Below are 7885 nucleotides of genomic sequence, written 5' to 3' on the forward strand. Positions count from 1 at the left end.
TCACCGTCTTCAGCTCTTGTGTAGTGGCTCTCATGAGCACCGCATCAGATTCTTTCTGCATCTCAGCCATGGAGCCGAAGTTCGAGCACACCTCCATGGTGTTCTCGAACTTTGTGCGGTCACCAGCCGACCACCCGGGGAAGAAGGCCCTCCAGCCAATACCCCACGGGAAGGGGTTGGCGTTGGAGCTGGAGCTCATGGCGATGGAGAGGAGGAAAGACTGATAGTGAGAGAAGAGAGGGGGTTGGTAAATAGTGGTGGGCAGGGTGAGTAAATATAGGTGTGATGGAGAGGAGGAAGAGTGACAGTCATGCCATCTTAACTACATGATCTTCAATAAGCCATGAACTCTGTATTGTGCCTGACTCCATGAATTGTGTGCAGATCGAGGAGAGCAATGAGATGGGCATCGAGGTGCTCCCGGCCGTTGACAACAAGGGCAAGCAGCCCCTTCATCCAATGCCCGAGGAGCTTGTTGAAAGATCGAGGATGTCGCCTAGAGGGGGGGGGGTGAATAGGCGCTTTAAAATAATTACGGTTTAGGATTGAACAAATGCGGAATAAACCTAGCGGTTAATTTGTCAAGCACAAAACCTACAACAACTAGGCTCACCTATGTGCACCAACAACTTATGCTAAGCAAAAGCAACTATGTGATAGCAAGATATATGACAAAGAACAATATGGCTATCACAAAGTAAAGTGCATAAGTAAAGGGGCTTGGGTAAGAGATAACCGAGGCACGCGGAGACGACGATGTATCCCGAAGTTCACACCCTTGCGGATGCTAATCTCCGTTTGGAGCGGTGTGGAGGCACAATGCTCCCCAAGAAGCCACTAGGGCCACCGTAATCTCCTCACGCCCTCGCACAATGCAAGATGTCGTGATTCCACTAAGGGACCCTTGAGGGCGGTCACCGAACCCGTACAAATGGCGACCCTTGGGGGCGGTCACCGAACCCGTACACTTTGGCAACCCTTGGGGGCGGTCACCGGTACCCGTCAAATTGCTCGGGGCGATCTCCACAACCTAATTGGAGACCCCGATGCTTGTCCGGAGCTTTACACCACAATGATTGAGCTCCGAACACCACCAACCGTCTAGGGCGCCCAAGCACCCAAGAGGAACAAGCTCAAGGGCACCAAGCACCCAAGAGTAATAAGCTTCTCAACTTATAACTCCCACGTATCACGTGGAGAACTCAAACCGATGCACCAAATGCAATGGCAAGGGCACACGGAGTGCCCAAGTCCTTCTCTCTCAAATCCCACGGAAGCAACTAATGCTAGGGAGGAAGATGAGAGGAAGAACAAGAAGGAGAACACCAAGAACTCCAAGATCTAGATCCAAGGGGTTCCCCTCACTTAGAGGAGAAAGTGATTGGTGGAAATGTGGATCTAGATCTCCTCTCTCTTTTCCCTCAAGAACTAGCAAGAATCATTGGAGGGATTGAGAGTTAGCAAGCTCGAAGAAGGTCAACAATGGGGGAAGAACACGAGCTCAAGGGATAAGGTTCATTGGGGAAGAAGAGCCCCTTTTATAGGAGGGGGAAAATCCAACCGTTACCCCACTGTACATCCCCGCACAGAGCGGTACTACCGCTAGGGCAGGGCGGTACTACCGCTGAGAGCGGTACTACCGCTCCCACCCAGCGGTACTACCGCGCTGACGAGGAAGACAGGGCCCTGGCCCTAGAGCGGTACTACCGCGGGAGTAAGAGCGGTACTACCGCTTGGAGCGGTACTACCGCCACTACTACCGCTCCTAGTACTGCAAAACCCGACACGAAAAACATCGATCTCGAATCGAGGCGGTACCAGCGCGGAACCGGAGCCGTACTACCGCTTATGGCCATGGGCGGTACTACCGCTGTGGGACAGCGGTACTACCGCTTGTGGCGATAAGCGGTACTATCGCTCCGGCCCAGCGGTACTACCGCTGGCACCAACCTTATGCCACAACCACGAAAACAAAGAATACTCCAAGGAAAACCAGAACTGCCATAACTTCTTCATATGAGCTCCGAATTGAGCAAACTCAAGCTTGTTGGATAGAGCAAGACGAGTATGCTTAGCAAACAAAGGAGTGAAACCTCCAACCGAGAAGAACCGGCATACCCTCCAACATCGAAAACATCATAGAAGATGCATGAGAACTCCGTTTTCGATGAACTCGAGCTTGTCATAAAAATGACCATAAGCTCCAAATCTCACAAGGAGAAGAACCAAACAAGAACCAAAAAGATGATGCAAGGATGGAATGGTTTGAGCTCTCTACGAACGATACGATCAAGCAACTCATCGAGAGCCCCCCTTGATAGTACGGCAATCAATCCTATAACCCGGTCTCCCACAACTACCGTGAGACCGGTAAAATTGAAAACCTATCAAGGGCAAACCTTTGCCTTGCACATGATCCACTTGAGCTAGATGATGACGATCTTCTCCTCCTCAAGATGGACCACCTTTCTTGATTGCTTTGGCTCGATGAAGACTAGAGATTGCTCCCACGTACTCCACTATGGGTGAGCCACTCTTCTGCACATCTTCACAAGTCCATTGTCGCCACAATGGACGGCAAGCTTCAAGCATATGATCTCTTCGTGATGATCCTACTTGAACTTGCACACCGCAAACTAACCCCACAAAGAACTCTCACGAAGACCATGGGTTAGTACACAAAGCGTAATTGACCATGCTTACCATACCATGGGATCGCTTGATCCCTCTCGGTACATCTTCTATGCTTTGTGTGTTGATCAACTTGATTCATTCTTTGACTTAGTATTGATCAACCTTGAATCTTTCCAACTCTCTTCATTTGGATGATGTCTTGAAGGTAAACATGAATGATCACACAATCTTCTTCTTCAAGACATGCTTACAATAAGCTCAACACTCACATGACCAATCTTTGGATAATTCCTTAATAGCACCTTGGTCAACTCATAAACTCCTTGAAACCAACACATGGAATTCAAGAAAAGCCTATGGATAGATCCTTCAAATATAACTCAAGACAACCATTAGTCCGTAGAGATTGTCATCAATTACCAAAACCAAACATGGGGGCACCGCATGTTCTTTCAGTTGTGTTGCCGCCCATCGCCGACGAAGACCCGAAGAAGCCTGAGGTTGCCGAGGACGAGCGCATGGAGGAGCCCCCCAGCAACAAGCGCCACAACTATGGCCATTACCATGAGGAGGATGGCCCAACTCACTTCTGCAAGGTCATCCTTGCACCGAAGCTTGAGTGCATCCCCATGCCCCTGGACTTCACCAAGCACTTCGTCGCGATGCCGACGGAGTTCAAGCTCAGGAAAAACACCGACTGCTCCTGCAAGGTGACAGTGAAGCTGATGAACGGCAGAGTGACCCTGGATCAGGGTTGGGCCACCTACGCAGCCGTTCATTAGATCAAGATCGGCTACATGGTGACGTTCAAGCTCCTCACTCCCGACATCCTCAAGGTCATCATTTTCGACGAGGATGGCATTGAGGTTGTCAACAAGTGCGGGAAGCACGACGAAGCCTTTGTCGCCGAGGAGTAGGGTCGGGGCACCTCCTTTCTCATTACTATCGAGTCTGCTTTGAACTGTTTATGGTTTATGCTTTGAACTGTTATGAAGTATGTTACTGCTTATCTGAAATATGCTCTTAAGTAGTTGATCCTCTCTTGCTCTGCTTTTTTCCTAATAAAGTGCACTTTTATTATCTCAAAATGTAGCATCAAGCGATACAAAGCATTTAGAGTATCACTCGGCCTATGCATAGCTAAGATGCACACAGCCAAACATAAAAAATCTGACAAGAAAAAAATGACAATTCGGCAACAGTAGAGTCCTATAGACCGACACTATGACTATGTCAAAACGGTTGATGGATCGATGCGGAGATTATGCTGCCACCCATGTTGGGTAAAAAACTCCATAGCCACCTGCTCCAATTGCGTACACACCGCCTTGAATAACGGTTGGTATTCCGCACGTTGTAGCATAGACCACATACGAAATAAGTGCGTACAACGGAAAATAACCTGCATAGGAGAAGCATTTTTGTCATTAAAAACCAAATCGTTTCTACGTAGCCAAAGCGACCATAGTAAGGTGTATGCTCCCACCCTTATTAGCGTTTTGAACCTATTTGAAATACCGTCCAACCAATGACCAAAAATATTGGCAACACTTGTGGGCGGATACAAATTTCACGCTATTTGGATGACTGGCCACGTAGAATGTGCAAACTTGCATTGAAACAAAGAGGTGTTTGATTGTCTCGTTATGAGTACAAAAACAACACTTCTTACTTCCTGGCCAGTTGCGTCGTGCAAGGTTGTCTTTGGTTAGCACAACACCTCTACGGAGATACCACATGAATATTTTTACTTTTAGTGGAATCTTTGCCTTCCAGATTTTCTTGTTAGTGCTCTTCGGTACCTTAGAATGCGTGAGCGCACGATACATAGAGTCTACCGTGAAAGACCCCGATGTAGTAAGGTTCCAGCAAAACACATCACGGCCTTGCGTCAGGTTAATCAGATCCAGACGGGATAAGAGAATATGCCATGACATAAGTCGGGAGCCAACCAAATCCCGCCTGAACGAAATGTTCGGCGGGGATGAGCTGAGCACCTGCGCAATAGTATTGTTCTTATCGCGAGCAATGTTGTACAAGGCTGGATATTGTTCTCGGAGACTGGCATTGCCTAGCCAGATGTCTTCCCAGAGACTAATCTCCGACCCGTCCTTTATCGCGAAAGACCCAAAGCGAAAGAGTTGTTTCTTTGCCGCCATTAGGCTAGCCCAAAAGTGTGAGTCGCCAGGTTTCCAAAATGCCTGAGACACCGCCTTTTGGCCTAGATACTTGTTGTGCAGCATGGTTTGCCAAACACCATCCTCAGTAAGAAGTTTGAACAACCATTTACTAAGTAGGGCCTCATTCTTGACCTGCAGGTCATGAATTCCAAGGCCACCTTGGTATTTCGGCCTACAAACCACACTCCATTTGGTCAGCCGGTATTTTTTCTTTTCACCATCTACTTGCCAAAAGAATCTGGACCTAAAATAGTCCAATCTTTGCAAGACCCCTTTTGGGAGTTGGAAGAAAGAAAGCATATAGAGAACCATATTTGTGAGGACAGAGTTTATCAAAATCAGCCGTCCTCCAACTGAGAGCAACTTGCCTTTCCAACTGCTCAACCGTTTCTCTAGCCTCTCCTCTACATGCTTCCACTCCGCAATGGTGAGACGTCGATAATGAATCGGTATTCTCAGATATTTGATCGGGAATAGGCCAAGTGCGCAACCAAATAGGTCCGCGTAATCGGCCGCTACCTCGATGGCTTCTCCAAAGCAGAACACTTCGCTTTTATGGAAGTTAATTTTAAGACCTGACGTTTGCTCAAACGCTGACAATAGGAGTTTCATGTTTCGAGCCTTGTCGAGGTCATGTTCCATAAAAAGTATTGTGTCATCTGCATATTGCAGAATAGAGAGGCCACCATCCACAAGGTGTGGCACTACCCCAGCAATTTGCCCGTCCTGCTTAGCGCGCTCAATCGAAATAGCCAACATGTCAGCCACAATGTTAAATAACATTGGGGACATGGGATCACCCTGTCGTAGTCCTTTTTTTGTCTGGAAGTAATGACCTACATCATCATTGACTTTGATGGCCACGCTACCTCCAGTTACAAAATTTTGGATCCACTGGTACCATTTTTCAGAGAAACCTTTCATCCTTAGGGTCTGTTGGAGGAAAGACCATTTGACCTTGTCATAGGCTTTTTCAAAGTCAATTTTGAATACTACTCCACTTAGGTTTTTCGATGTATCTCATGGACGGTCTCATGCAGGATTACTACACCATCAAGTATATTCCTTCCTTGCATGAAATCCGTTTGAGATGGTCGTGCCGAAGTGTGCTGGTAACCTCACCAACTAGCCAAAGAGGTTACCACACACCAGGTGTTGCATACAACCAAACACCATGCCTTGGGTTTGTCCACTAACATGCAGGCAACCAAACACCAGGCAGTGTGGTTCAGCCCATGCAGGTAAGAGGGCATGCAGGTAACCAAACAACTTACAGATGGTGAATTTGAGGCTGCATTTGCATAGCCAGGATGAGTTGAGAAGGCTATGCAATGTAGTTACTGTAGCCTACAGCAACCAAACACGTCCTTAGTATGTGCGTGGTTTGGATAAATCATGGGAAGCGGAAGCACTACGTCAAAGTTAGACCTCTTCCAAAGTATTGGTGCTAAGTGAGGTGTTAAGTGCATTAAAATATTTAGCAACTAATATCCGCAATGCATGGGTGCTTAGCTTTTGTATCTAAGCCATCTTTATTTAATTGTTTGGTGACAAAACTCCTTCATGTACTGGTTGATAGTCTTTTTGCATAGTTTCACGTGCTTAGCATTGGTTTTTTCTGGGGTCACTATAATACTCTCTCTCCTCTTTAATTGCTTTGCCACATCATTTTTCTTCCTATGTGGCACCCTTGGCACCTGTCCATCATGAAGCATTGGGAAGGGCCTTAGGCTGCTACCAATGCATGGGTGCTTAGATGAGGTGCTAAGCACATTAAATAGCTTAACAACTATACTCTCCAATACATAGGCGCTTAGCTTATGGTTGCTAAGCTTGCTTCATTTGATGATTTAGTAACTAAATCTTTTTATGTATTGGTGGGCTAGCTTCCTTTAAAATATTTTGCCTAAGTTCACACGCTTAGCATTGTTTTTTTCTGTGATCACCACACTTATCTCTCTCCTCTTAAATAAATTGCCACATCAGATTTTTTACCTATGTGAAAGGCTTAGCACCTGTATAAGGTGAAGCATTGGAAGGAGGCTTAAGGCTAGTTGCTACTGGTTGCATTGGTGGCTGGTAACTCGTACTCACGGGGATTGGTCGTTAGCTTAGCTGCATTCACGGGGACACACGACGTGATCAAGGGGTCCATTTGTGGATTGTTTGCGGGCTCTCAACGTGCAGACAGGTAAACACGACACGCGCAATGATTAGAGCACACTCCGAGATGGTTAATTTAACTCTTAATTTAGCCCAGTGGTGGCTGCGCAGAACTAGCCGGCGCACCAAACTCGATTGGTGCCATCAGCTCTCGCGCCATCGTCGCCGTGTGCGCTCCAACTCAAACTACTGCACCACACCAGCAAGTGGTTGTGGAGTATTCTCGCAAACTGAAGAAAAAAGAGAAAGGGGCAATTAGTTGTACAGTGTTAAAAACGATCGAGGAATTACACGTGTAGAGAGGGGTTCTTGACTTCACCTTCCCACGCACACAACGTGGATGTTTGTTTAGGTACCAGAGCTAGCGACGGAGGCGGCACGGGGAACATGTATACATCAATCGTTCGATATATACATACGCCAGTGCCGTGATCATACAAGTATCGACTAGTATGAATATGTTATCTTGCAATCAATATCCTTCTACTGTCTTGTTCTGTTGTTCATGATCACACCCTGCCGGTGCAATATATAAGTACGAGACTTGCTTTTGGGCGGCTGATGTAGGTAGTAGCTCGGTCTCTCCTGTCTACGCTCGCAGCGGGAGAAATCACTATTTTGACCTTATAGGTGAAGATTAGCACGGATTGACCTCGTTTGAAAAATATTTTCAAATCTGATTTTCTTTGTCACGCCAACGTCCCTCGCGTTTTGATTGCACCTCAGACGCCACGATCAATGGCGTTTAGCCCTGACCCACACTTACCCATGTGGCAAACGCCATATTCCTTGGGGTTTGGCAATAGATGCATAAATGTGGAGCAATGCTATACGTACAAATAACTACAGGGTTTTACAACGAAGGATTAACTTGTGTGTTTGTGATTTGTCAATAGGTTGTGGAGCCG

The 7885-nt window shown here is 46.9% G+C and overlaps 1 long non-coding RNA gene across 1 annotated transcript in view; it reads right to left on the reverse strand.

Moving 5' to 3' along the window:
- Positions 1–6953: 6953 nt before the first annotated feature.
- The window catches only part of LOC119325454, a 3230-nt gene continuing 2298 nt past the window's right edge, over positions 6954–7885 (reverse strand). The window contains exon 2 of the long non-coding RNA XR_005157534.1: positions 6954–7207. This is a non-coding gene — a long non-coding RNA (uncharacterized LOC119325454). The remainder of the gene's footprint in view (positions 7208–7885) is intronic.

This window comes from Triticum dicoccoides, chromosome 6B, assembly GCF_002162155.2.
Source record: "Triticum dicoccoides isolate Atlit2015 ecotype Zavitan chromosome 6B, WEW_v2.0, whole genome shotgun sequence".
NCBI lineage: Eukaryota > Viridiplantae > Streptophyta > Magnoliopsida > Poales > Poaceae > Triticum > Triticum dicoccoides.